This window comes from Lotus japonicus, chromosome 2, assembly GCF_012489685.1.
Source record: "Lotus japonicus ecotype B-129 chromosome 2, LjGifu_v1.2".
NCBI classification, from domain to species: domain Eukaryota; kingdom Viridiplantae; phylum Streptophyta; class Magnoliopsida; order Fabales; family Fabaceae; genus Lotus; species Lotus japonicus.
In genome coordinates, this window is record NC_080042.1 from 67403890 (window position 1) to 67415719 (window position 11830).

Sequence of the window (11830 nt, forward strand, 5' to 3'; positions counted from 1 at the left end):
TAGACTAAACCTTCAGTGATAATATCTTCAAAACGATTTGCAATGTCATTCCTAGCCTCTTGAATTTTTTGACCCTATAAATCAATTAGGTTTCAATCATTGCCTGATCATGAAGGAAAATAAAATATATTGAATTATTAATAATAGTATCAGACTCTATGGATACAAATATTTGAATCTATCAACAACAAATTATAGGACATATGATGGAGCCTTTCATCGTCATCTTCAGAATACCAAACCTTAAGGACTCTCACAATAAAAGATCACTCATGCGTTGACAGATTGATTTGGCCAAGATGGCTGAAGCGAGAATTCATGATGTATGTGTTCAAATGAGATGAAAAGAATGTGTGATGGTAAGGAAAATGAGTAACGTTCTTATAGTACAAATTCTGTCAATTTATGTCCGCCTATGTAGTTTTTTGTCAAACAATAAGTTGCAGCAGATACGATGTTGATGATTTTTTTTTTAAATTTTAATAAGCAAAGGTTTCGTTTTTTTTTATTCATTAAAAAATCAATTTACAAAAGGTTCAAATCTAATAATCTTTTAATTAATGCAAGTCTAAAAATTAGGCAACAAATGGTAAAAAAATTGAGTATAACTAATTTCTAATTGATAATTTAGCTCAAAATTAACAATTGGATTAATAAATTTTAAAAACAACTACAAATCTCATATATTGTCAAACACTTTTTTGTAAACTACGTTTTTCATTTTGTTTGTCACTTTTCCTTCTTTATCCAGGACTAATAATTTGAGTCACTTTCTTTACCTTACCCTTGAGAGAGCTACATAAAATTGACCATGTGTGAAGATTGGGCATGTAAGGTATAGGCCAACGTGAGACAATGACTAACATTGACTTTTATTTATAGTCATTGCAAAGCACATACTGATCGGAAATTGACATCATTTATTTATGTCCATTCTTGGAATGAAAATTTCATCCGTTGGTTTCTGTTATTACACCGGCACGTATAACATTTGTTCCAAGATCAAATACAATTAGTCGCGTCCCATTGCATAAACCGACTGCATGATCTATATTTCTTAAAAGCATTATCGGAGCATCTACCTTCAATGGTATTTTGTGATTCGGTATTCTTGAGCATGTAATATCATTTAAGAACTCAGTAGTAAACCACTCTTACTCTAGTTCGGTGTCCTCATCAGATTTGCAAGTGCTATCGGAGCTTAAGTACTCCTTTGTATCACCTGGAAGTAATTCAAGGATAAAATCATTAACCTTCTCAACAGATTCCAAGGTAGGGCACAATATCATCGTTCCTCAAAAAACTTGTCATTCTTCATGTTCTACACCAAATTGAGAAATGCAAAATCAACCTGATTGAGAATTGGATTTTAACTATCATGTATTAAAAGATCTGCTGAATATTCAATATTTGATTCGCCAAGCTCATTTGAATCGAAATCAATATCACCGATTTTGAGAATCTAGTCAGCAAATTCTTTTATTTATAATGCATGCTTTGGTAATCCTATTGTGCCTAATCTCATGTTTCCGGTGAGCTTTAAAACCTTACAATGTTTCCAAAGATCAGTAGAATTAACCGCAGCAAATACGATGTCTTGCCTTCCTTCTTTTGGAATGATCGGAAGAATTTGTCTGAAGTAACCACCAAGAACTACAACCTTACCACCAAATGGCTTGTCTATATTGCTTTCATCTTCTTGTCTCATGATATCTCACAAAGTCCTATCTAGTGCCTCGAAACAATTCTTATTTAACATGAGAGCTTCATCCCAAATGATCAATTTGGCACGCATAAGTAGATTTTCCGTTAAACTACCTTGTTTGATGTAGCAAGTAATTATTTCATCGGTTTGCAAAGGAATGGAAAACTTGAAATGTGTTGTTCTTCCGCCGAGCAACAACAATGAAGCAATACCACTTGAAACTACATTTAGAATAATCATACCCATTGAACGGATGGATGCAGATAAAATATTCCAGACGAAAGTTTTTCCAGTATAAAAAGAAAAATCTCATTATCAAACAACACTAACTGCATTATGTTGTCATATGCACCCTTCTATTCAGCTGTCATCATATTTATAAAGGATGCATATTTAGTTGTCATTTCTTCTTTGTTGTAGTTAAGCTCATCTACTATGAAATTGTTCTGAAACTGTTCCACAACATCAAATATCAGATATCCTTTGCCATTTCGTTGGAGCATTTTTTCTATCTCAACCAAACACAAATTTTGTAGATTTTGAAAAAATGTCAAAGTAAAATTGTTAAATAGATAACTGAAGTTAAAAAATAAAATAAAAAACCCACAAAATTAATATTTTGAACAACCTGGTATTTGAAGTATTCTCCTTCTTTCATGCAAAATTCCATCACCAAGTAACCTCCATGTAGCATTCCAAACGAAATTAGGTCTAATCATTGTGCTTATTTTAAAATGTTACTTTTCTATTAGTTTTAAAATTAAAGTATTTTCATATAAAATGTTCCACCCTGTGGAAGCTTTTTATCATATAATTACTACAAAATCAAAAGTAGACTATATAACTATGTAGTACATTTAAATATAATTTTAAAATTGAGAAATTTAATTAAAATTTGTTTTTCTATTAATTCTTAAATGAGTTATTTGGTGGAGAAGAGAGTGATGATGCCTAAAAAACAAAACAAAAAAGCTCCTCTCTACCTATTCATGCTCCCCCTTTTACACATTAAAAAGAAGAGAATTATTTGAGGGAGGATGGGTACACCACACTTCTTCAACCCTCTCTAAACTCCATTTAATCACCTTCTTCAACCCACTAAAACCATTTTTCACATCACCATCCATCAGCACCATTATCCAGCTATATCCTTCTATTTCAAAATAATTATGAATCAAATAGGAGGGTGGATGGTAAGGAGGAACACATTTCAAAAATCAAAGACACATCCTTATATACTATCAATGTCGAGTTACAAACTGCCTTCAATTTTCACCATATGGGTCATTATATAGTTTCAGGGAGAAGTAGAGAAGCATACAAAGGTATTAATTCAATAAGGAATCAAACCAAAATAATTATAATCAATTTATGCATTATACCTTATTAAAAATAATTTGAAATTTAAAAAAATTAAAATTAATTTTTCATCCAACAATTTTGTATTAAATCTAAAGGAGAAAATATAATTTACAAAAATATTAAAATTTAAAAATAATGATGCTTTCTTTTAAGTAAAATAAATACATATAGACATATAAAAAACTAATTTTGAAATTATCATCTAATCTACATATTAAAAAAGACATATTTTCCTTTAGAAATAGTAATTACCATTTAATGCATAAAATAGTCAAACAGTATAATTAAAAAGGCTTAAATGCACCTTTGGACCCTCATGTTTTAACTTTTTGCGATTGTCAACCTTTATCGTTTTTTTCTACGAATGGGAACCCTATTCTTTCAAAACGCTGCACCGTTTACCCTTCCGTCCAAATCCGTCAAAAACTTGACGGAACACGCTGATATGGCCTTCCACGTGGATAAAAGGTGGATTTTAAAAAAATGGCTTAAATGCACTTTTGGACCTTTAAGTTTACATTTTTTTGTGATTATTGACCCTGATCTTATTTTTAGTTTGAATGGAGACCCTAATCTTTCAAAATGTTGCACCGTTTACCCTTCCGTCGGAAGGCCAGGTAAGTGGGTTCCGTCAAGTTTTTGACGGATTTGGACGGAAGGGTAAACGGTGCAACATTTTGAAAGATTAAGGTCTCCATTCGTAGAAAAAAAAGATCAGGGTCAACAATCGCAAAAAATATAAACTTGGGGTCCAAAAGTGCATTTAAGCCAATTAAAAAAGACATATTTTCCTTTAGAAATAGTAATTATCATTTAATGCATAAAATAGTTAAACAGTATAATTCTCATCAAATTCTGCATTAAATGCATTATTCCCTAATTCATTTTGAAATTATCATCTAGTTTTATTCTATAGTCTTGTTTACATAAAAATTCAAAAAAAGTTATGGAAAAACATAGAAATTGTATTAATTAAAATTACTTTTAATATATATCTTTCCTTAACCACTTTATACTGTGTAATTTGATCTAAAATAATTGTATATACAGAGTAAGGTTCCTCTTGTTCAGTAGCCCTGCGCGCATTGCATCGGTTGAAGAAAGTAAATATTTTATAACTTTTATTACTTTTTTCCGCATTACATAAGAAAATAATGTTGTTTTAGTATTAAATACGATTTCAATCGGTTAAGTATGCGTTCTTTGTTTTGGGGGTCTAGATGGAAGATGCCCTGGATATCGAGGGCATTCTATCTTTTTCATATGTTGTTTTCGTTTATGCGAATAAATCATCGCTCGTTACTTTCAAAAAAAATGATTAGAACGATATTCCTACTAAGGTACTTGTTTTTTTTTTTTGAAAAGTACTAAGGTACTTGTTGAAATGTTCAGTGTGTGATGTCTTGTTTTAAATAACAATTATTTCATTTATTAACTAATTAATATTTCTATTTACTTTGTTGAGATTAATTTCTATGCACCGACGGTGTAAAAAGTTTTACACCATCATTCAATCACAACCTTCCATTTTCTATTTTTAGATATTCTTAAATTTAAAATTAATTGTAAGCTAATAAAATGGAGGGATGTGATTGAATGATAGTGTAAAACTTATTTACATCGTCGGTGCATAGAAATTAATCTCTTACTTTGTTTACATTAAAGTTGTTTGGTATAATATTTGTTTTAAGAATCTGTAAAATTTGATTAGTATAAATAAAATTGAGAAATATAAACAAAGGCATGATTTAACTATTACATATGGTAAGTTAAAAAAAAAAAAACTATTACATATGGTCAAAATTAAATATTTATTAAGGTGATACACATTAATTTATTTAATAAATCTGATAAATATATGAAGATAATGAAATCCATTTTAACTTGTCTCTTCCATAAATATCCATTTTATTGTCAAAACAACAAATATATTCCATCAAATAAAGATATAAGGATAACCTAGCATCGCATTTCAAGCTAATTCTAACATACATAAGAACTGATGTCTATTTTAAGATAGTAAACCTGAAATTAAATGAATAAACTGCAAGAAACGCTAAAAAGCACTTTTGGCCCCTGATGTTTCAAGTTTGTGTAAATTCTGCCCCTACTCTATTTTTGTCGATGTTTCTACCCCTCATGTTTTCAAACAGTGCACCGTCTACCCTCCGTAGACGGTGCACTGTTTGAAAACATGAGGGGTAGAAACATCGACAAAAATAGAGTAGGGGCAGAATTTACACAAACTTGAAACATCAGGGGCCAAAAATGCTTTTTAGCCAAGAAACTTTTGCCAAATAAGAAAGAACAAAGCTTAAAAGCAAAGGACATTTTGGGTATTCAAGAATGGAAAAATCTGGCAGTTCAAACAAACCTTTTTTTTATCATCTAAAGTTCTCATTCTATTAAAAGTTTAACATCAAATGGATGATTGACCTCACTTGATAATAATCATCATCATTGTAATCCTTCTTACTGTTAAAAGACCAGGTGAAACTCTAAATCATACACAGTTTAATGTAGCTAAAAACAAAAGGGAAATGTAGGGTAGAAAAAAGAGTAAACTCTAAACATTAAAAAACTTCTTTGTGCTTGAAGTCTTGAACATAAGCTTTTAATTTTTTTTAAGTAAACATAAGAGTTTGTTACCACCATGACTAAAAACAAAAGGAATCTGAACGACTACACCCAACGTGCTTCGTTGTGCTTGAATCCTTTCTTACTTGAGAATGAAACAAAATGATCATACCCAACTTGTTTCTTTGTGCTTGACTCCTTTCTTCACTTTAAAATGAAACTGTATGACAACATCAACCTGCTTCTTTGTGCCTGAACCCTATCTTCCCTTAGTGTGTTGACAGGGGAATTGCCCAAAGCCTTCTTTTATATCAAATACTTGCAAACGAATTCTACCGAAAACAATCTTCAGAGATGTAGATATGTCCATGAAGACTTTGTTAAGTAAAAAACATTCAAATTAGAGCCAAATTGTATAAAAAATCTGTGTAAAAACAGATTAATTAAAGGGAGTCTGTAGCCAAGTATAGTTTTGCTTTGAATGGAACTTCTTTCTAACTATGTCTTCAATTTTTCATTAATACCAAATATAATTTAAAAGTATTGTTAGCATTTGTTGGGAGATCCATAAATCTATAATTTGTTAGCTGAAACAGTTCTAATCTTACATGTCTCATTGGGTTTTCTCAACTCAACCATTTACTTTCTTGGTAGAAGAAAGGCATATGTTTTGAAAATTTAGTTTAAAAAGTGAATTATATAATAAAGATAAGCCTTATGACTCCTTTTAAGCAATTACTTATTGTAACAGGGACCAACGCATGCCTATGTTGCTGATATAGGAGAAAGAACATGCTACTTGAGAAATGAATGCAATAACTAAACTCACTCACCATCCTTACCAAAATTGTTAAGAAATTTTATTTGAAATGCATATTTTGAGAGTCTCTTTACATATCGTTTTAGATGAAGATATCAGCAGACTCCAGGAATTTGAGTTGCTAGCTTCTATATAGTAGGACAGAACATAATACAAACACCACAAAATATAATCTGAAATACATTTTATTTGCTATTTTCTTTTATTTCAATGACTTTCTCCCACCCTACATTACATCATATGAACAGAAGGAAGGTTAAAATAGAAGATCCAAATACTTTTTTCTAAAGCTCATAGAAAATGAATTAATATATTGGACTATTGGTAACAAAAAATATGCTACAGTAGTTATTATTATAAGACACTCTTTGCAGATTATTTTACATGGAGGTATTAGAACTTAGAAGTTTTCAGACTTCAGAAATTTGGAAATGAACACAGATTTGTTGCTCCTCTAAGCATGAAATTGAATGACTACACCAACTTGTTTCTTTGTGCCTGAAACAGGATCAAGAGAACTTTTACATAGATGGTAGGTTATCCTCATTCCTCAACCTGGACCAGTTTAACCGCAATTACAGTAAAATCCTATTACTTTTCCTCAAAGCAATATCATAATCTGTCGAATAAACATTATCTCATAAATTTACTCATTCAATTTAAGAATATTTGGAAATATTAAATTTTACATATCACTTGACAAATCATAAAACCATAATCAATTGTCCAAATCAAAATAATACAAAACTGAAAGAAAATAAAAATTAAGAATAAAAAGGTGATAAACTGAACCATATATAACAGTAACTCACACCTGAAATCATATTATAATTATAATGACATTGAAGTGTGTTTCCGAAAGGCAAGTGAATAGACATGGAATGCTGTACAGTAAGTTCTATTATATTCTCGAGAGGCGACCTAATAGCCTAAAACAATATGAAAGTCTTAGCGGCTCTGACTAATATGCTTTGAGTGAGATGAGAGATCTTTCAGTGAAAAGTTTCAGCTTTCATTGTTTTTCTTTAGGTAGAAAAGCTTCTATATTTATAGCAGAGTGTAGAGTAGAGCTACTGATCTATCTGAAAGTTGCTGCTACAGTTGTACATGTAACCGCCTATAACTGACATTATAACTGAATTGTTAAATGAAGACGAAGATGACTACAACAATAAAATCCTCATCATTCAAACTTTGTAAGAATATCATTTTGCATAAGGGTAAATATAAAAAGGCAGGTACCCCATCATCAAGTAATGCATACATATAAACTAACTGTTAGGTATAAATTAAGGTGGTCTCCTTTCCTCTTTCAGCTGTGAAGCTTGTTGTGCATTTGAAGTTTTACTTACTAATAACAAATAAGTTCATCCTCAAATATTTTCAGGTTGGGATTTCATGTGGATTTTCGGTCACATCCTGTTAATTTTAGCAAACAGCCAAATAATTAATTGTACATACCTCACACCCAATTGAGTTCTAACTTCTAACTTGTAGCCACTCTTTCTTATTTATAGCATACAATTTAAACATGTTTTTACTGTGGATGTAAACTATGTAACTCTCAGGAATAGATTGATAAATTAAGTCCTTTGTTTTTACAAAACTCAAACAGAAAGGCTTCAAGCATCATATGACCAACTTGAAAAGCAATATAATGAAGAATTAAACATAAAAGAGATCTTTGTTACCAGATATCTGAGTTGAAGCGATAGGGAAATCAGCAAGTAGCCCCGAGCACCTATAACTTGGGGTCTCCACTATCTAGCAAGACCAACATCACTTGTTTCAAACATGCATCCTATAAGGACAACATATGCAAGTAGTTATTAAAAGGGGAAATGGTCAGCAAGGTAATGTTATGAGTTAGGAAAATTTACAGTTATCTCCTCATTCAATTTTGCACTATAAGAGTTCAAACAAACACATTAAAAATCTCACATATTTGTATTCTAGAACGAAAAATATTTAAGTATGAACAAATAAGCACCATTAGAACACTAAATTAAGCATTACCAAAATAAGCATCAACGTGATCTATAGAGTTAACAACATCATATCACATTATAAGAGTTTACCTTAGAATTTAGGTCCTTCTTCCCTTACTTGGCTTCAACGCTCACAATTTCTTTCAGCTTTCTAACCTGAAGAGTCATCCCCAACACCCTGTACGTGTAACAGAAAAAATCCAACATTTAAGGATCATCTTATAGACATGCATCAAGGGAACATGTTACCATTACAACTTGTTACCATTGCACTTGGTTTGTATTTTGGTCAAACAATTGGAGTGAAAACCAGAGTCAGAGGAGGGAAGGTGTCAAACACTGCATACTATTGATCTGTGTTGTAGAATGATTCAGTTTAAATAAATAAAAAGCATGTAAGTTTCAAGAGATGTGCATCTTAATTCTAATTGAATTGATCTTATAGGTGGTTTGACAGAAAGCTCTTGTAAAAAAATCCATAAGAAATCATTTGAATTGAAAGAAAGCCAAAAGCTTTACTTTAATTTTGGATGATTCATTTTGCATTTCTGACTTACTGTGAGCATGCTTAACCTGCAGATGAATTGGATAGAAAAGAGAGAAAAAGACTTTCTTCATACAACTGTTAAGAGAGACGATGACAATTTGGAAAATGAGGAGTACAAAATCACTGGTAAATAACATACCAGAAAATATACTTGCTCCGAAGAACGTCAGGAAAAAATCGAATGAGTCATGGCCACCACCGAAGCCGCCCCCCATACTCAAACCCTCATGCTCGACTGCTCAAGCAATCTCTTTAAACTGCAACAGAGAAAAGCTCAAATCTCAGTTCTGGATTCACTTGACCACACAGATTAGTACAACACAGAAACAATTGAGTAATCAATTCAGACAAACACTAAATTAGGAAATCTCCACTGTTAGAAGAAACCCTCAGTCTCTCTGATTCATGCTCTGTCTCCAATCTCTATATATTTGCCCTCGAAAAGATGAGGATTGAGGAGAGTAGGGCATGAAAGAGAAAAGATGAGGATGAAGCAGATTGAAGTTGACAGAGAGAGAAAGCAGAAGATTGTAGAAAAGGCTAAACTTATAAGTAAAAGAAGTTCAGAATAACCATCTGCCCAAAAGGGCACCAACGAAATCAAAGAAACAAATAAGTTAGAACAAATAAGCACCATTAGAACACTAAACAAAGCATTAACACAAAAAGCATAACCACGATCTATAGAGTTAACAACATCCAAACAGTATCAATGTTTTTCCTGACACATTATAGAAGTTTACCTTGAAATTTAGATCCTTCTTCCCTTACTTGGCTTCAATGCTCACATAAAAAACACAGCAAAGAAAAGAAAAACAAAACCACAGTTCAATGGGAACATAAACGACTCAAAATAAACACGGTTCTAAAAATATAAAATATCAAGTGTGCAAAGGACAATGCAGAAGTAGCACCTGTTCTTCTTATTCTTTTCCTTAACTTATTCGTTGTCACTTAGAATGAGTAAATTTTGGATGTGAACTTGGTAGCTGTTGTAATCCGAGGCTGCACCATGAATATTATGGAAAAAACTTGAGAGAAGCTCGAACTGTGCATCGCTCTTCCTCTACAGTCTCTCCAGAACCTGTGGCGAACCCGCTTTATCTCACTTTAAACATCTTCAGAATAGAACACTAAAAAGATATGAAAGCAAAAAAATCAAAACCCAAATAAATAAAGATGACAGCTTCAGAAGAAGAAAAAAAAGAGCACATTCATGAATACTTCTTCTATTCATTATAGAGTGGACAAAGTAGAGCTCCATGAGTGGGTTCCTCTGGTATATGTGTGAGATATTGCAGGCAAGAGAATACGCTTCATATATTGGCTTCCTTCCCCAACCTATCTTGCTGCAAGAAATTATGACACAGTGAGACTGAATAGCATGAAACGTTGCTTAGTGGCTCATAACCTCAGAGTAGCGTCATTATATGAAATGAAATCTGAAAGGTGATGAATATTGATTGGACTTTGAATATCTACTAATTCAAAAGGAAAGTTTTGATTTGATATACAAATACAAATTGATTAAATCGGTGAGAAACTGATTCGGGTGGTTTTAGGAAAATATTTGAATTCAACCACTTTCATTCCAAAAGTAATCAACTACTTATCAATAAAACGTCAAAAAAGAATTTAAACTGTTACCTGCGAAATATACGGAATTGCATTCATTAGCGGCGAAAGCAGTTCCAAAATATACGGGATTCAAATGAAGGAAGGTGCCGGTGCCGGAGCCGGAGGAAGAAAAGGAATGAAGCCGTGATGAAGGAAGAAATACTCCCGAACCTCTCATGGACTTCATAAACCAGAGAATGCGCTGAGATTGGGAGTGGGAGAGAGAGAGTACGCGTTAGGTTGCTCCCGGATGGAACCTCTTCGGTAGCAGCTCGTCCATCACCGCCTTTGAAGGTTGCTCCCAGATGCAAGAGTATGAATAAGAGAAAGATGATACCATGGACTTGGAGAAGCAGGTTTTTGTGTGGGTTTGAGTCCTGGTAAGGATGATGTTGCGAAATGGGAGTGCCATGATTGAAACGGCAGAGAAGGAAAAGAGATGAGATGAGATGAGATGAGACTTTCAAATTTCAAATTAGAAATCAATAAAATATATATATATATATGGGTTAAATATATTTTTGTCAATGATTTACACACTTAAATTTAAAAAGGCCATTGAAAAAAACATCTTTTTTTTTGTTTCTACAAAATTTGGTTGATTTAAAACGATACTTCTTCTTCTAATATGCTACTTCTTATTTCTTAGTTCTTAGAGCATCTCCAATGCTAGTTCTTATTTTTTAGTTCTTAGCACCATTCATGTGTGCTTGTATTGTCACATGTGTTTAAGCAACTCTTAAGCAATTTTGCTCCAACCATGAGTTCTTAGTTCTTGTCACTATTCATTTGGTCCCACCAATCACATTATTTATATTTTTTAATTTCATAAAGTAATAAAACAAAACTCATAAAGTAATAAAGTAATGTGGATGAGAGAAAAATAATTAATATTTTAAGCTAAGAACTCAAAAAGCAAAACTCCTTATATAAGAAATGGGTTCTTATTTTTAAGAACTAAGGAGTCCATGTCAGCCCTCCAATAGTAAAGTTCTTAGTTCTTAACTCCAAAATAAGAACTAAGAACCTTGCATTGGAGATGCTCTAAGTGGTCTTGAATCAGGCTCCCCCTTCCTCTCCTTGGTTCAAGCCAAGGTTCTAAATATCGGAACGATATCTGAATATCGTCGGATTGTTGCGGTAACGGCAAGAGACGTTACCGATATGGAACGATTTTTCGTTGCTATTCCAAATCACGGGTATCGGCCGCAACG

The 11830-nt window shown here is 32.3% G+C and overlaps 1 long non-coding RNA gene across 8 annotated transcripts; it reads right to left on the reverse strand.

The window, feature by feature from the left end:
• Window positions 1-6633: 6633 nt before the first annotated feature.
• Window positions 6634-11071, reverse strand: LOC130738987 (uncharacterized). 8 transcript variants are annotated; one of them, XR_009019730.1, is made up of 9 exons: window positions 10647-11071; window positions 10224-10348; window positions 9743-10132; window positions 9139-9256; window positions 9010-9025; window positions 8718-8806; window positions 8543-8630; window positions 8156-8265; window positions 6634-7083 (listed from the first exon to the last, which is right to left on the reverse strand). It is a non-coding gene; the product is annotated as an uncharacterized LOC130738987 (long non-coding RNA). The 8 variants fall into 8 exon arrangements; XR_009019728.1 differs by having other exon boundaries at window positions 8972-9025; XR_009019732.1 differs by lacking the exon at window positions 9010-9025.
• Between the last annotated feature and the right edge of the window lie 759 nt (window positions 11072-11830).